This window comes from Protopterus annectens, chromosome 1.part0 (genome assembly GCF_019279795.1).
Source record: "Protopterus annectens isolate FY-2018-M chromosome 1.part0, PAN1.0, whole genome shotgun sequence".
NCBI lineage: Eukaryota > Metazoa > Chordata > Ceratodontiformes > Protopteridae > Protopterus > Protopterus annectens.
The window spans coordinates 1,210,011,150-1,210,030,546 of NC_056725.1; positions in this window are offsets into that span (position 1 = coordinate 1,210,011,150).

The following is a 19,397-nucleotide window of genomic DNA, read 5'->3' on the forward strand; positions in this document are numbered from 1 at the left end:
CCCATTATTTTATAACCAAAAGAATACAAGGTTTAAATAATGCCTTATAGCTGGAGGGACTAAAAACCTTGCTATTTTTGATTCATGTAATTTTGCTGAAGGTTTTAAATATCAAGTGCTACAACACTAACATCCAAAACCACAAAAATAAAAACTGAAAATACAGATGAACAGCAAAGACATGTTTTATACAGGAGCAAGCCTCCCTGCTCCCATACCCCCCGTTAATTATATATACTAACCCAGAGATCGCACTACAGCAAGGAAAGGCTTAATTCTCTGATCTACACTGTACTGCAGTCTCCTCCTCCTTAAGGCCCTTTTGGAGGATGTCCATGTCAGCCGGAGAGTCAATTATGGCTCCCAGTTTGCAGTCATCGGCGAACTTGGTTAGCCATAGTCCTCATGTGTTTGCCTGTACTTCTGAGAGGTATATGCCGAACAGTAGGGGTCCCAGGACCAAGCCTTGTGGGACACCACTTGTGACTGGTTTAGAGTCAGACCTGGAGCCCACTATTCTTACTGTGTGAGGTCTGTCTGTAAGCCAGTTGGCAACCCATCTCGTGACGTAGGGGTTTATTTTTAGGCTGGTGAGTTTTTCTGTAATACCCGAGTGGGGAGTGGTATCGAAAACCTTGGTGAGGTCAAGGTAGGCTGTGTGAAGAACCTTTCCCTCATCTATGACCTTGGTGACTGTCTTGAAGAAGTCAACCAGGTTTAGTAGGCATGATCTGCCCTTAACAAAGCCAAACTGGGTCGAGTCAAGTGTTTGGAGGTTCCAAATGTCTTTGTTAATGAGTTCCATGATTATGTGCTCCATAACCTTGCAGACCAGGCTAGTCAGGCTTATGGGATGATAGTTACCAAGGTCAGTTGTGGCCCCTCCTTTGTGGAGTGGAATAACCATTGCTGTGTGCCATTCTATGGGCACGTAGCTTGTGGAGAGGCTGAGGTTGAACAGCGTGTTTAGCTGGGGGGTTAGCTCGTTCTGTAGTTCATGCAAGACACAGCCTGGGACACCATCTGGCCCCACTGATGCTGTGTATCTTTGCTTTTTAAAGGGCTATTTTCACCTGAGCATCTGGGATTTCTGGGACACTACACTTTTCCAATATTGTTGTGGGCCCTTTTGGGTGTGAGAGAGGGGTGAAGTTTGCACTGAATCTATCTGCCAGGATGTTGGCAATATCAGTAGGTTCAGTATATTTTGTGCTATTTTGCACTAGTTCAGTGCATATCTGCGAGTTGCCACTTAGATTCTTAACATGGCTAAAGAAGGCTTTGTGGTTATGTTTTGAATCCTTGGCTATTTTTCTTTAAAAGTTAACCTTGGATGATTTTATGAGGTACCTTAGTTTCTTACTGATACTGATCAGGGATCTCTTTCCTTCTTGTGATTTGCTTTTTTTCTGAACTAGTTTCTTCCTACTATTGTATAGCCTGTTTATGGCAGGGGTCCACCAGACTGGTTAGCTTCTATTAGAGGAGTGAGTCTTGGTTTTGTTAGGGATGGCACGATCCATGCATCCTTGTAGGTGCTCATAGAGTGCATTTGTAAAGGTTTCTGCATCTTGGGCAATGTTATCCTTTAGCATGGGAGCTGTGAAAGATACTGCCTCTGTCTTAAGTAAGGTGAAGTTTGCTTTAGAAAAGTTTTTTACTGTGGTTTCCTTAGTTGGGGGTGGTGGTGGGGTGCGGACATCCAGAGTGATTCGTTTATGGTCTGATATAACCAGTGACGGGTTGAACTCCGTCTCCGTGTGGAACACCTATCATCCATGTTTGTGATGACCAGGTCCAATATGTTTTCACCTCTGGTAGGGGAGTTTACCAGCTGATCCAGGGCATTTGAGGTGATGAATTCCAGGAAGTGCTGGGCCTGGGAGTTTGTATTCGAGTAGTTTTCCCAGTTAATGGTAGGGTAATTTAAATCGCCCAATATCAGGGTGTTCAGTAGGACCTTCATGTTTTCCAGTGTCTCCAGAAAGGTGGAGTGGTGGTCCTGGGTCATGGAGGGTGATCTGTAGCAGGCCACAATTTGCATTGCAGATTTGCCCGATGTTAGGTTCACATTTATGATCTCAGAGGTATCATGCTGCACCACTAAACTGGAGGTGTGGGTATCCTTGATGAATATGGATACACCCCCTCCTTTTGTGTTTTGGTCCGTGTTCTGTGGCCAAAACGTGTGGTACGAGTTGTAGCCCGGTAGTGCTGGGGTACTCTCTGGAGCCTTGAACCAGGTTTCAGTTACTGCACAGATGTCGACCTTCTCCATACTGAGGAGTGCTTCGAGCGTGTGTATTTTGAAATTTAAACACCTGGCGTTGAGTAGCATAACCCTCAGTTTTTTGTTAATTGTGCTGTTTACGGAGCTGGGTTTGACTTCTGGGCCTTGCCTAAAAAAGGCATTATGGGGGCAGCAAGAGCCTTGGCCAGTATTCGAAAGTCTAGGGGTGACAGGTACAAGCCGTCTCTTGCGAAGGAATGTGGCTTGTTGAGCATGTTGTCCCAGGCTGACAGACACTGGATCCCTTATGAATTACACCAGAAGCTTAACCAATTGTTGAAATTGATCATTTTTTCTTTATACTGAGGTATCATTCTTGGTGAGGGCAGGATGCTACTCAGGGTCATACCAGCCTGGGCTACATGATCAGAGAGCTCTTCCATGTCTCTTTTCATGTAGTCCAGGGAGGTACATCTCAGGTCATTCACACCAACATGAACAATGACAGACTCATATTTGTACTTGTTCTGGAGTGACCTGAGTGCTTGTGTTATGTGGCGGATTCTGACAACCACAGGTAGCTAACAGTAACCTTCTGCTTGTCCAGCCTAGTGAGTGGGACATCAGTGTGTCTGACTATAGAGTCACCTATTACTAGTGTGTTAGGTATGTTATTTCACCTAAGGGCTGTGATTGTGTGGCACACTGATTTTGTGTTTTATGTGTTGTCTGGTTTGTGACGGGAGGTGCAAGTTGTTTGGGTGTCTGCTTTGGAGGTCTCTGATGCTTTTGCAGGTTTATATTTAGAGCCTCCGAGCATGATTTTGTATATTTATATGTATTTTTTGCCAGTGCTAGTTTAGTAGGTCTGTGTGTGGCTGGAGGTGTGGTGCAAGTGTTAACCTTCTCCTGTTGACTGTCTGTTCCAGTCTTGGGTGGAGACAGCTTAGCCTCCTGTTTGGCTGTATAATTGCATCTCTCGCATATGTTAGTGTTTTGTGGTAGGAGGAGAGGGCTGTCTGTGTGTATGAGGCAGTTGTAACATTGCCTCAGGATACCCAGATTCACCAGCTGGACTGGAGAGTACACCTAAAATTGCCCTTTGGTCATGCCTGAATAGTAGGGTGAGCTGCTTAGTCACTTGGTTGGTGAGGGGTGAATAAAGAGCCTAGCCCTGCTAGGCAATCAAGTGTCGGGGTATATTAGTGCTTGGTACTGGGTCTGAGCAAGTGCTGGGCTGTAGGATGCTTTTTGAATGCTTAGGCTGAGAGTTAGATTAGTTTCAAGGGAAAAACTGAAGAGGAGACTTAGTGGAGCCGGGAATAATTTAACCCTAGCTAACTGGCGCTGTCCAGCACGTAAAACCATGCAAGGATGGGTTTTATAGCTGGGAAATGAAAGCGAGGGAAATTAGCCCAAAATGGCCAATAAACTACTAACTTCTGGGCTGGAACCACTCCTCCAGGGACAGATAGGCTGCTCAAAGCTCCCCTCGCTCACAGGTGAACAGAAAAACTTCCTTCTATCCAAGTAAGGTATGGGCAACTCAAAAATTTGTAACACATCCCTGAATTCAGCACTAGCCTGAAAACTGGACTATACTAGCTTAGAAAGGCGGGAAATAAGGAATTTCTTTTGAAAAGATAAGGCAAAAACAGTAAAAAATACACTTAAAACAGCTTTAAACGACCACAAACGATCAGAAACAGTTAAACAAATTATTTAAACAAAAAACGACTTTTTAAAAGTGCAGGCAGTCAAATAAGTACAATATGTGAAAAAAAACAAGCTTTTAAATCACAATAAATGCTGGAAAATCAGCGTTTAGGCGGAAAACAGTTAAGTACAGCAAGAAATTACAGAAAACTGATACTTAATCAATCCAAAGTCTCTCTTCTAAGCTAGAAGGCTTGTATCAGTTTAAGGCTTTCTAGTGCTTCCCAGTAGGTTAGCTGCTCAAGGATAGGGACATACCTACCTGGGACACATATTCATAGAGCTCAGTCATGTCTCTCTTTATATAGTACAGTAATGTATGTCTCAAATCATTCACACCAACATGAGCTATGACGGAATCATAACAGTACTTGTTGTTGAGATACTTGAATGCATGTGTGATCTGATAGATCCTGGCACCCGATAGACAGCTGACCGTAACCTTATCCAGCTTGGACATCTATGTGCCTCACAAAAGAGTGACTAAAAAATTTGGTTTAGATGTGCTTTATCTTAGGGGCTTATTTGGTGAGATACTGGTGCTTGTGTTTTTATGTCTATTGAGTGCTACAGGTGCTGTATTAGGTATAGCATGCTTTTGTTTGTAAGGTCTCTGGTGTTTAGGTAGGTTTCTGGTGAGTACCTCTACATATTATGGCTTATGTGTTGAATCAAGTAGAGAGCAGGCTAGCAAGTACTGTAGATGCCCGGATAAACCAAACGTGATGAAAAGCGAAATAATCCAGCACCCTGAGCATGAGTAGCAATAAAAAACATTTATTATGAACCAAACCAGTTTCAGCAACTAGCTTTCTTCAGTGGCTTATTTGAAAACTCACAATAAGTCATATTTATAGGAAATACTAACTGAGTGACCTGACATCACTTCCTGTATACCAACAATATAACCACAAAAAAATATTAATATTATAAATAGACAGCGAATAAATACAAAAGTTAAGACATACAATTGCTTTAGAAAAATAATGTTATTTAGCTACTCCATCCATGATACAATGATGTGGAATGCCAAGTAGATAATAATAAATATAATGACCTACATGCAAAAAAATACAAAGAATAACCAAAAAATGTTTCTGACATGATACAGTTATTAATATAATATAATAGTGATTGATAACACTATGTAATTCATTGCAGTTTGTCATTAAGACCTGGTGGAAATAAGCCACCTAATTTGACTATCCATTTGGTGTCCTTATTATCCAATAATTTGTGCCATCCTGTTTTGTACATTCTGTTACCAATAATTCTGTCAATACAAATAAAGGAAAATTGGGCCATTTTGTGTATGATGGAATGTTTGTATAATGCATTGGTAGGCCTAGCATTTCTGATATCCCCTAAGTGTTCAGAAATGCAGATACGAAACTGTCTAGATGTTTGTCCAATATAGAAGGCCCTGCATGTGCATGTAGCTAAATAGATCACCCAGTCTGTACTACAATTGGCAAAATGTTTGATATCATAAATCTTGCCTGTGTTTTTGCTGGTGAATTCTTTGGTGTGAAAACAAATTTGCAAAAGGCACAGTGACCACAAGGGTGACAGCCTGTTAGTTTGTCCCCCAAAATAGTGGTCTGAATCCAAGAAACTTCCTGAAAAGTAGTTTTTTTATAGTATGAAAAGTGTGATCCTAAGGTTTTACCTTTCCTATAAGAGAAAAGATATCTATCATCTAACCATTTTGCTAGGTGTTTGTTGTTAGTTAATATGTTCCAGTGATGACTAATTATGTCTTGTAATTGGTAGGTGTTTCTACCAAAGGTGGTTACTAGCCTAGGTGTTTGGTCTGATGATTGAGCAGTCTTGGGTTTATAACATAACAGGGAATCCCTAGACAAGTTGGCAGTCATGCCAACTGCTGAATGAATGTCCAAAGTGTGATAACCCCGCTGTGTAAATATGTTAGAAAGATCATCCTGGCAACATTTGAGGTCAGAGTTCGATGAACAAATTCTCTTAATCCTAATGAACTGGGATTTGGGAATATTTTTGATGATATGTTTGGGATGTAAGCTAGAGGCATGTAATAAACTGTTATATTGTGGATATTTCCTGTGTACAGTGGTAAGTAAAGTATTATCCACTTCTCTAGAGAGGTGTACATCCAAAAAATCAATTTGTTGTGTGTCATGATTGGCTGTAAATCTAACACCCCATTTGTTGCTGTTCAAATATTCAACAAATTCTTGGAGATAGTCAATTCCTCCTTTCCAGACTAACCAGCAATCGTCAAGATAAAGTCTCCAGATATCCATATCTGGCAGATATAGGTTGTGCGATTCGTTGTATATAATGTGATCTTCCACAAAACCCATAAAGAGATCTGCATAAATTGATGTGAAAGACGCACCCATCGCTGTACCCTGTATCTGCCAGTAACAATTGCTTTTGAAATAGAAGATGTTATTGGTGAGAACGTGTTCTGCCATGCAAATCAATAGGGTATTGAATCCTGGACTGTAAATGTTGGTCTTCTGTAGCCAATATTCTAGTGCCGTTAACCCTGCCCAATGTGGTATGCTGGTGTATAATGATGTAACATCTAGAATGCACATAATCCAATGCTCTTCAAGCTGTGATTAAGAAACAGTCTGAAGGAACTCCATGGTATCCTGTAGTCTAGCCCTAACATATCTTAACAAAGGTTTAAGATATTGAGTGAGAAAGGCGGACAGAGGTTCCGTCAGTGAACCAATACCTGACACTATAGGTCTCCCTGGAGGTGTAGAAAATGATTTATGAATTTTAGGGAGTAAATACAGGTATTGTTTGGCTGGATCCACACTAGTGAGATGAAATTTGGTTTTAGTACTGATAATACCTTCCTCAACTGCGAGTTGCAAAAAATCATCAATTTCTTTTTTGAAATTCGGCATGGGGTCAATGGGCATCTGTAAATAATGCTGAGTGTTCGACATTTGTCTTAACCCTTCAGCCCAGTAATAACTGGAATTCATCACCACAATGGCCCCACCCTTATCCGCAGGAAGAATGGTAATGTCAGTATTGTTTTTCAGGTTTGTAAGAGCCTGTTGTTCATTGATGTTTAGATTGTTTCTGATAATATTCCCTGTGCCTAACTGCTGATGTAAATCTTCTATGACTGCATTCTGGAATATGGCTACATGTTTGTCCATCGGAGGACAAAACTTGGATGTTAGAAATTTAAATTCAGTAGATCTTTGAGTGGAATCCTTCTCATCAAAGAAAATTTTAAGATTTAATTTTCTACAGAAATCCATAACATCAGATACAAATGTACTTTCATCAACAAAAAAGCCAGGAATAAAACCAAGACCTTTATTTAGCAATTGTTCTTCCATGGGTGTTAATACATAATCAGAAATGTTGTGCACATTTAAACAATTTGTATTCATTTGACTATTGACAGAAAAAGTTCTTCCAATGTTTTTATGCTTGCGTCCCCCCCTGTGTCTGTGCCTAAAGGGTGACCTGCATTACGTACTCTTTTGGGAGTGGGTGAATCTGACAACTGAATGGATTTGGTATCCGTGGTGGATGATTCTTCCCCCGAACTCCTAGTGGGTGATGTTCCCCTCTTAAGAATAGATCTGGGCCGTTTTTTACGTGTATACGTGAAATTCTTTGTGCCCTCCGCAAATCGTACCCCTTTGTATAACTCAAAGGGTTTCCCCCTCTCATAATCTTCTATATCTCTTGAGAATTTTTTCAATTTCTTTTCTTTAAGAATTTTTTCAGAGGCCGACAGTTCTCTGGATAGTTTATTCAATAATCCAGAAAAGTTGGGTTGACTCTCATATGATTTTAACTCCTCACACAAGTTTTGCACATCATAAATATTGGCTTGAATCGTTCTGTCATAATAAGAAGAAAGGATGTTAACAAACATCATGGCCGAATCCTGTTGTGCAGCATTCCATTCTTTGATTAATACCTGATCCGGTTTGCCAACCAAAGGTTGCAATTTGGTTCTGAGGCCCCTCGGGGCAATATTCTGATGTTTATATGCCTTAAATAATATGGAATGCCATATATTGGATCTTAATGTTTTATTTTTTTTGGCAAATTGAGTAAATAACATATCACAGTCATCAACTGGATCAGTTATGGTGTTAGTAGCAGACCCCCTGCAAGGTTCAATCCCAAAGATATGTATATCATCGTTGTCTGCACATAGTCCTTGTATCATATTATTGAGCTCCATGACAATAAATTGTGTATATGTTAAAGCCAAATGTGATGTGTAAATATCCAATCTTACGATATCCAACTAATCGATATAATAACTATGTAAGTCCAAATATAGTCCAAATAAGGTCGACCTCCAAAAAAATTCCCAGAAGAAAAAGTCAAAAGACCAATAAAAAATAAGGGGCTTCAAAGCAGAGGGACAAAGAAGAGTCACAAAAAACACAAAAACAGTATAATACTATTGGCAGGTAATCTGGACACCAGTATCCAATAATAAAGTACGTGGAGCCCTATACCCTAAGGATCCAAAAACTTGATGTCCATAGAGTTGTGAACATGCCAGTATTCAATGGAAGTAATGAAGGGTATAAACAAACTCCAAAGAAAAAATACATGAAGGAATAAACAATCTATTCCTATCATACATATTTGACAAATAATATTTTTATGATAAAGGGTGATGTATAAATGTCATAAGCTCATGCACATGGTTGTGGACTAACTTGAAAAAACAACCCAAAGGCTCAATGTCAAAAAGTGTTATCATACGTCACTATCTACAGGTGCCTCCTGGAAATATTTGAAGAACATGTACTACAAACTGTAGCAATAGATATATACTTCAATAAAAATAAACAAGATTAGTAACATTTGCTGTCGGGGAAACAAAAATACTCCTGGATTAGGGAATATCAAATTGCCCTGTATTGACAAATAATATAACCATGTATAAATATAAGCCCAATGAATGATTCAATTAAAATATATTGCAACTAGTGCAAACTGAAAATCCCTAAACTGTATATAGACATGAAGGAAATAACCTAGCACTATTGAATAGGAATACTGAAAAAATATGTCAAGAATCGACAAACGCCCCCAACAAAATGAATAGATGATCATGTAATCAGTTCCTGCCATACACAGCAAACAGAGTATCTTCTCATAAAATATTATGTAAAAACATGATAATCCCTCCTACATTAATGTTCTTGACATATTTTTTCAGTATTCCTATTCAATAGTGCTAGGTTATTTCCTTCATGTCTATATATGGTTCAGGGATTTTCAGTTTGCACTAGTTGCAATATATTTTAATTGAATCATTCATTGGGCTTATATTTATACATGGTTATATTATTTGTCAATACAGGGCAATTTGATATTCCCTAATCCAGGAGTATTTTGTTTCTCCGACAGCAAATGTTACTAATCTTGTTTATTTTTATTGAAGTATATAGCTATTGCTACAGTTTGTAGTACATGTTCTTCAAATATTTCCAGGAGGCACCTGTAGATAGTGACGTATGATAACACTTTTTGACATTGAGCCTTTGGGTTGTTTTTTCAAGTTAGTCCACAACCATGTGCATGAGCTTATGACATTTATACATCACCCTTTATCATAAAAATATTATTTGTCAAATATGTATGATAGGAATAGATTGTTTATTCCTTCATGTATTTTTTCTTTGGAGTTTGTTTATACCCTTCATTACTTCCATTGAATACTGGTATGTTCACAACTCTATGGACATCAAGTTTTTGGATCCTTGGGGTATAGGGCTCCACATACTTTATTATTAGATACTGGTGTCCAGATTACCTGCCAATAGTATTATACTGTTTTTGTGTTTTTTGTGACTCTTCTTTGTCCCTCTGCTTTGAAGCCCCTTATTTTTTATTGGTCTTTTGACTTTTTCTTCTGGGAATTTTTTTGGGGGTCGACCTTATTTGGACTATATTTGGACTTACATAGTTATTATATCGATTAGTTGGATATCGTAAGATTGGATATTTACACATCACATTTGGCTTTAACATATACACAATTTATTGTCATGGAGCTCAATAATATGATACAAGGACTATGTGCAGACAACGATGATATACATATCTTTGGGATTGAACCTTGCAGGGGGTCTGCTACTAACACCATAACTGATCCAGTTGATGACTGTGATATGTTATTTACTCAATTTGCCAAAAAAAATAAAACATTAAGATCCAATATATGGCATTCCATATTATTTAAGGCATATAAACATCAGAATATTGCCCCGAGGGGCCTCAGAACCAAATTGCAACCTTTGGTTGGCAAACCGGATCAGGTATTAATCAAAGAATGGAATGCTGCACAACAGGATTCGGCCATGATGTTTGTTAACATCCTTTCTTCTTATTATGACAGAACGATTCAAGCCAATATTTATGATGTGCAAAACTTGTGTGAGGAGTTAAAATCATATGAGAGTCAACCCAACTTTTCTGGATTATTGAATAAACTATCCAGAGAACTGTCGGCCTCTGAAAAAATTCTTAAAGAAAAGAAATTGAAAAAATTCTCAAGAGATATAGAAGATTATGAGAGGGGGAAACCCTTTGAGTTATACAAAGGGGTATGATTTGTGGAGGGCACAAAGAATTTTACGTATACACATAAAAAACGGCCCAGATCTATTCTTAAGAGGGGAACATCACCCACTAGGAGTTCGGGGGAAGAATCATCCACCACGGATACCAAATCCATTCAGTTGTCAGATTCACCCACTCCCAAAAGAGTACGTAATGCAGGTCACCCTTTAGGCACAGACACAGGGGGGGACGCAAGCATAAAAACATTGGAAGAACTTTTTCTGTCAATAGTCAAATGAATACAAATTGTTTAAATGTGCACAACATTTCTGATTATGTATTAACACCCATGGAAGAACAATTGCTAAATAAAGGTCTTGGTTTTATTCCTGGCTTTTTTGTTGATGAAAGTACATTTGTATCTGATGTTATGGATTTCTGTAGAAAATTAAATCTTAAAATTTTCTTTGATGAGAAGGATTCCACTCAAAGATCTACTGAACTTAAATTTCTAACATCCAAGTTTTGTCCTCCGATGGACAAACATGTAGCCATATTCCAGAATGCAGTCATAGAAGATTTACATCAGCAGTTAGGCACAGGGAATATTATCAGAAACAATCTAAACATCAATGAACAACAGGCTCTTACAAACCTGAAAAACAATACTGACATTACCATTCTTCCTGCGGATAAGGGTGGGGCCATTGTGGTGATGAATTCCAGTTATTACTGGGCTGAAGGGTTAAGACAAGTGTCGAACACTCAGCATTATTTACAGATGCCCATTGACCCCACGCCGAATTTCAAAAAAGAAATTGATGATTTTTTGCAACTCGCAGTTGAGGAAGGTATTATCAGTACTAAAACCAAATTTCGTCTCACTACTGTGGATCCAGCCAAACAATACCTGTATTTACTCCCTAAAATTCATAAATCATTTTCTACACCTCCAGGGAGACCTATAGTGTCAGGCATTGGTTCACTGACGGAACCTCTGTCCGCCTTTCTCACTCAATATCTTAAACCTTTGTTACGATATGTTAGGGCTAGACTACAGGATACCATGGAGTTCCTTCAGATTGTTTCTGAATCACAGCTTGAAGAGCATTGGATTATGTGCACTCTAGATGTTACATCGTTATACACCAGCATACCACATTGGGCAGGGTTAACGGCACTGGAATATTGGCTACAGAAGACCAACATTTACAGTCCAGGATTCAATACCCTATTGATTTGCATGGCAGAACACGTTCTCACCAAAAACATCTTCTATTTCAAAAGCAATTGTTACTGGCAGATACAGGGTACAGCGATGGGTGCGTCTTTCACATCAATTTATGCAGATCTCTTTATGGGTTTTGTGGAAGATCACATTATATACAATGAATCGCACAACCTATATCTGCCAGATATGGATATCTGGAGACTTTATCTTGACGATTGCTGGTTAGTCTGGAAAGGAGGAATTGACTATCTCCAAGAATTTGTTGAATATTTGAACAGCAACAAATGGGGTGTTAGATTTACAGCCAATCATGACACACAACAAATTGATTTTTTGGATGTACACCTCTCTAGAGAAGTGGATAATACTTTACGTACCACTGTACACAGGAAATATCCACAATATAACAGTTTATTACATGCCTCTAGCTTACATCCCAAACATATCATCAAAAATATTCCCAAATCCCAGTTCATTAGGATTAAGAGAATTTGTTCATCGAACTCTGACCTCAAATGTTGCCAGGATGATCTTTCTAACAGATTTACACAGCAGGGTTATCACACTTTGGACATTCATTCAGCAGTTGGCATGACTGCCAACTTGTCTAGGGATTCCCTGTTATGTTATAAACCCAAGACTGCTCAATCATCAGACCAAACACCTAGGCTAGTAACCACCTTTGGTGAAACACCTACCAATTACAAGACATAATTAGTCATCACTGGAACATATTAACTAACAACAAACACCTAGCAAAATGGTTAGATGATAGATATCTTTTCTCTTATAGGAAAGGTAAAACCTTAGGATCACACTTTTCATACTATAAAAAAACTACTTTTCAGGAAGTTTCTTGGATTCAGACCACTATTTTGGGGGACAAACTAACAGGCTGTCACCCTTGTGGTCACTGTGCCTTTTGCAAATTTGTTTTCACACCAAAGAATTCACCAGCAAAAACACAGGCAAGATTTATGATATCAAACATTTTGTCAATTGTAGTACAGACTGGGTGATCTATTTAGCTACATGCACATGCAGGGCCTTCTATATTGGACAAACATCTAGACAGTTTCGTATCCGCATTTCTGAACACTTAGGGGATATCAGAAATGCTAGGCCTACCAATGCATTATACAAACATTCCATCATACACAAAATGGCCCAATTTTCCTTTATTTGTATTGACAGAATTATTGGTAACAGAATGTACAAAACAGGATGGCACAAATTATTGGATAATAAGGACACCAAATGGATAGTCAAATTAGGTGGCTTATTTCCACCAGGTCTTAATGACAAACTGCAATGAATTACATAGTGTTATCAATCACTATTATATTATATTAATAACTGTATCATGTCAGAAACATTTTTTGGTTATTCTTTGTATTTTTTTGCATGTAGGTCATTATATTTATTATTATCTACTTGGCATTCCACATCATTGTATCATGGATGGAGTAGCTAAATAACATTATTTTTCTAAAGCAATTGTATGTCTTAACTTTTGTATTTATTCGCTGTCTATTTATAATATTAATATTTTTTGTGGTTATATTGTTGGTATACAGGAAGTGATGTCAGGTCACTCAGTTAGTATTTCCTATAAATATGACTTATTGTGAGTTTTCAAATAAGCCACTGAAGAAAGCTAGTTGCTGAAACCGGTTTGGTTCATAATAAATGTTTTTTATTGCTACTCATGCTCAGGGTGCTGGATTATTTCTCTTTTCATTATGTGTTGAATGCATGGTTTGCGTAGGATGTGTAGTATGTGAGCTGACAACCTGTTCATTGTTACTGTTTTGTGCTCGAGAGAGCAAGGATTCCAGATTCTTAGTTTATATGCATCTCTCACAAACTGTACTTGGGTGATTTAGGAGTAGAGGGTTGTCAGTGTACATGAGACAGTTGCTACACTGATTCAGATACCCATGTTAATCAGGCTGGTAGGAGAAATGGAAGCAAACTGACCATCCATAATGCTAAGTTTAATCCTGTTTTCATAGTGGGGGGAGATAAAATGGAGTGGTATGGTATATAACTGGGTGCTCTATAAAGGGTCTATACTAGCAGGGGTTCTCTACATGGTAGGATGCTATTGTAGATTTGGTGGTTTTGGGACTGTTTAAGGGGAAAAGTGCAGCTGAGGTGCTCTCTGAGCAGCTAAGTGCAATTTAATGACTTCTCCACCAGATCATGGGCAGCTACTGTGGGAAAATGTATCTACTGAAGTTTTTGCATCTATAACCACCAGCAGTTGCCCCCACTGCACTGTAGTGCTCGATAGCGACTATCATGTACTAATAAGTAGATTTAGTGATTCTCAAAGTATCAAATTTGGGTGTGTTTTTGGAGGGTAAGATTACATTTCTTGTTATGTAGTTTGTATATTCTATAATTCCACCACATTGGATGTTTGATGTATTTATTGTTTTCCTTATTATGGAAAGGGATTGTTTTCTCCATACAATGCTATATAAAAGATTATCAATACCTTGGTTAGTCCTAGATGTCACTATTCAGGGATATGAGGTGACTGGACCATGTATGCTTTTCTAAAAGGTTGATAAAATGTTAATAGGTTGATCTTGCTTGAGTCCCTGAATGTAGATGGATCACTGGGATTAGGCAGGCTGGTCTTGAGGCAGAAGGTGATGGCTGTATGACCTGATTAACCGGGGAAGGGGTTACTTGCGGGGATGAGTAGAGAGCAGGAGAGTTAGATAAGTCAAGATCAAGAAAGACCGAACATTTAGCAGCCAGAGCAACTATTTGGTGCATGGCTGTGAAGTTGATATTGAAAAAGGCCTAGGTTTAGCAGTTGTTGGATGTGCAGATGGACCAGTTGAAATATTGATAATTATAGCCTAATAAAAAGATGTTTGTTTTCCTTCCAGATGGTGAAACTATGTTTAGGCATTCAATATTTTCCTCTGGGGAGACAGGAAAAAAAATTACCAATAAAATGTTTTTGTTGCTGTTGTGAATGATTTGGACCAGTACTAAATCAAACTTGAAGTCAGTTAAGATTAGACATATAGGAATTATATTTCTAATAAATATAGATATGTCCACACTGCTACTAGTGATCCTAAATATGTGATAAGTGTTGAACACGAGAATAGAAAGAATGTTTCCATAGACTGGAGCCAGTTTCCAATAGCTGCACATATTTCTATGCTCTCCCGATAAAGGAAGCTTTCCAAGTCAGACATTTTGTGTCTGAGGCTTCTTTTGTTGAACAACACCACCTTGATGCCTGGTAGACTGGAATTTGTCAGGTTGGAATGTCCATTAATTTGAGTTTACCTGAAAAAGGTGATGTGGGTGTGGGGATGTTTTTTGCTAGTATGCAGAAAGCCCTCAATGGACAGGCACAGTCCATCCCTGGAGAAGCAGCAAATGTATAAAGTGTAGCACATTTCTTGAAAATCAAGAGAAGTCTGTCTGCCATGTTCTCCAGGCTGTTACAACAAGGATACTCCTAGAATGACACAATTTATGTCGCCCATCACTGAAGCCAGTTCTAGTTGATTTGTATTTAGGTATCATGCTATGTGAAGGCAGAATAATTCTGAACAATTATGATGTGACTGCCACCATGTTTTTCTGCATCTCCTACAAAGTGGGCCACTAGAGACCATTCACCTTAGCATGGGCAATAACATCAAACTCATGTTTTAGATGCCTCGGGGCCTGAAGGGCCCTAATCTTAACACCTGAGAGACAATAGTGCAGGGTTATAATGCCTTCCACACATTTAGACCAGCTACTTTACAGACAGGTACCAAAGGTGGAGGTGTCTGTATTTACATCAAAAATAAATAGACTTCAAGGCTGGTCAAACAGGACAATGCATTTGAGCTGCTCCATTTTCAAATCACCATAGGTAAAATACAATACCACTTCCTTGCAAGCTATAGGTCCACCTCTATGACCCAGGAAACCCATACCATGTATTTAAACTTATTAGAAACACTAACCATCCAACCCAATACCATATTCATGGGTGACTTCAATCACCCCACTATTAACTGGGAATTCTATACAACATCAAATGTACATGCACAGAGATTCCTGGATTTTGTAAACACAAACTCCCTGGACTAGATAGTCAATACACCAACCAGGGGTAAAGCCATACTGGATCTGGTCCTCACTAATATGGGAGAGTGCTGCACACCCCCTACTGTAATACCTTTCCTAGTAATGTCAGACCACAAAATGGTCTTCTTTGAAGTAAAAATAAAACCTGGACCCCCAGCTAAACCTGGAATATTCAGGAACTATTCTAAGGCCAACTTTCTGGTATAAGTGAGAACCTGGCAAAATCTCAAGCCCCTATAAACCCTGAGAACACTTATGCCTATGCAGAACTGTTCACAGAAACCCTGTACAAGCATGTTAATAGCTGCATAGACGCAGCTGTATCAACCAGGAAAAAGTACATAACTAACTCAAAAAACAAGCCACCCTGGTGGAATCACAAAAATCAATTGGATGTATAACAGGAGGAAGAAAATCATGGCAAAAAATAGGTGGTGCAGTACCCAGCAGGATAAAAGCACTCTCATTAAACCAAACAAGCAACTCAGAGGACAAATAAAGTCTATCAAAGCCAAATTTGAGGTAAGTCTGACCTCCCAGGCAAGGACAACCACAAAGCATTGTTTAGCTATGTCTGCAACCTCAAAGGCAATACACAATTGTGTGCCGAGCTCATTGTAAATGGAGCCACTTGCTCTGAGCCAGAAGATATAGCAAACCTCTTGGCTGATAAATTCAGCTCCAACTTTACTCCTCTCTCACCCTCAACCTTCCCTCAGGAAATATCATCAAATATAACTCCCCCTACTATCACTAGGGAACAAGTCCTTAATGCTCTCTCTAAGATCAAAAACACTGCATCAATGGGCCCAGACAATATCCCAAGATGCCTTCTAAATAGCATGAAACATGACCTATCAGGGCCTCTGAAACTACTATTTAACTGTAGCTTCCAAACAGTCTTCATGCCTCATGAATGGAAAAAGGTAACAGTTATCCCTCTGCACAAAGGTGGGCCATCTACAGACCCTGGAAACTACAGACCCATAAGTCTCACTAGTCTTATATGTAAAGCAATGGAAAGAATTATCATGGAGATGATCAACAGAGATATAGTAATTCTCTAGACACTGGACTCAACCCAGTTTGGTTTCGTCAAGGGCAGATCATACTTACTCAACCTGGTGGACTTATTTAAGAAGGTCACCAAAGCAATGGATGAGGCAAAATCATTCACACTGCTTACCTTGACCAGGTCAAGGCATTTGACACAATACCCCACAAGGGCATTGTTGATAAACTCAGGAGATTAGATACAAACCCGTATGTCACAGAATAGATAGCCAACTGGCTCACAGACAGCACATGGGAAGTTAGAATTGGGGAGTCCACCTCTACAAAGAGGCCAGTCAGAAGTGGAGTCCCTCAGGGATCTGTCCTTGGACTGCCCTTTTCAGCATTTACTTCTCAGAAGTCAAGGCCAATATCAGTGGTCTTCGGCTGACTAAATTTGCAGATGATTGCAAATTAGGAGCTGTCATTGATCTCACACTGACACAAATGTTCTCCAGGAGGGGCTGACACAGATAAACAACTGGTGTCAGAGCCATGGACTAAAACTAAATGCCAAGAAATGCATAATTGTATCCTTTGGGAAGTCATCCATCCCTGGTAACTATTATATGGACAACACACCCCTCAGAGTTGACCCAGTAGTCAGGGACTTAGGGACACACATAGATAGTAATCTAGTCTTTAACCATCATATGTCTATAGTGATGAGGAAAAGGTATGGCATCTAAGTCCAAGGAGGTCATTTTTCCACTGTATTTGTCATTCATCAGACCTATCATTGAGTACAATGTCCCTTTGGTATGTACCTAACCAGGCATATTCAGCAATTGGAACATCCACAGAGGTTCCTCACTAAAAGAATACAGGACGTAAGTAATATGTCTTATGCAGACCACCTCAAGGTCCCTATCCCTGTGTTCTGTCTCCTACAGGATTTTGATGGGAGATCTATGCCTGGCCTACAGGGTATTGCCAGACCCCACTCTGATGGACTTCTTGCATATCCATAAAACAAACAGTATGATAAGTACCCATTCTAAAGACTTAAACCTTGCCTGTGATATAAATAGGACCTCCTGGAGAGATAGGTTTGTATCCCCACGACTTCTATGGAACAGGCTCCCCATCCATGTGAAGCAGAGTTCCTCCCCTAATCCAATTCAAGTGCAACTTGGATAATTGGATGGGAAACTGGAAATTCATCCCTGGTTTGTCATCTATGTCTCTGATGCAAACAGGTAACCTGTAAATAGTTCATCTCCCAGACCCATGCTTACACTTATCAAGGGTATCAGAACTTGTCAGAGATTTTGGATGCATGACTAGGCTAAAAAAGGCCCTTGTGGTCATTAGCCTAGTAAATACCTATGAACCGTCAGTCGCCCTGCTGTGTGCCAGCCTGGTGTGTGTGGAGTCTCTGTGCCTGACAATGGTGTTACAAATAACGCAAACAGTTCTCTTATTATTATTATCATCTATTTTAGCTACTGGATATGTTTGACTTAAGAGTATTTCATTTTTAGCTTGGTCATTCCTTATATCTATGTTGATGTGATAGTAGTGAGTAGTGAGTTTGTCTGAGTTTATGTAAGGTGCCCCTATCATATGCTTTGGAGGACTGGGATAAAATCTGACAAAAATCTGAGAAATCTGCCTTCAGTTTGTTTGTAAATGCATCTCTCAGAGATGGATTTGTGGTAAGTGATAGAAGTGGATTGCCAAGAAGTATGCTGTAGTTGCTATACTACCTCAGTAGCCTCAGTATTTGTAGAGATATGAAGTTGCCAAGGAAATTTAATTAACAGTCTGTGGGTCCATAATTACATCCTGATAAGTAGGATGAAATATAGGCTGAAAAGACTAGTTATCTTGGTGCAGCTAGCAGGTCAGTCATTTAAACTGGTTTATGTGCAGCAGTGAGCTACAGATAGGTCAACCATGGCTGTAGTGGTAGGCCTAGGGTAATGAACAAGTGAGTAAAATAAAAATAGTGGAGGAGAGTGAAATTAAGACAGCAAAGAGGTGATGGATTACAGGGCTAAAGATTTAATGAGATAAATCTAGGATTTAGAGGTACATACAAGAGGAACAGTATCAGACAATGAAACACTGAAACACTAATTACTAACATATGTGGAGGCAGGAAAGTAAACAATGATTATGACCCGGAATAAATAAATCATATTACTAACAAATGAGCACCTCTTAATACACTGAAGAGAAGCAGCAGACAGTAAGACAACTTGTGAGCACCAACTAAATATTGACATAAATAAATATGCAACAATAGCTACTAATAATGGATTTCAATTAGTAAAACAATAATCGACAGACTCTGATTCTGAAATTGTATCATCATAAAACAACAGCAGAGCAGCCAGTTAGTAGGCATTAACAAAGTTCTAAAATGAGGTTCAATAAGTAAAGGGATTAATAAACCAATAAACACAAATGCGGATTGATTACTAAGGCTGTAGCCAAAGGATAATGAATAAGTATCACAAATATATTGAATTCAGTCTTAACTAATAAAAT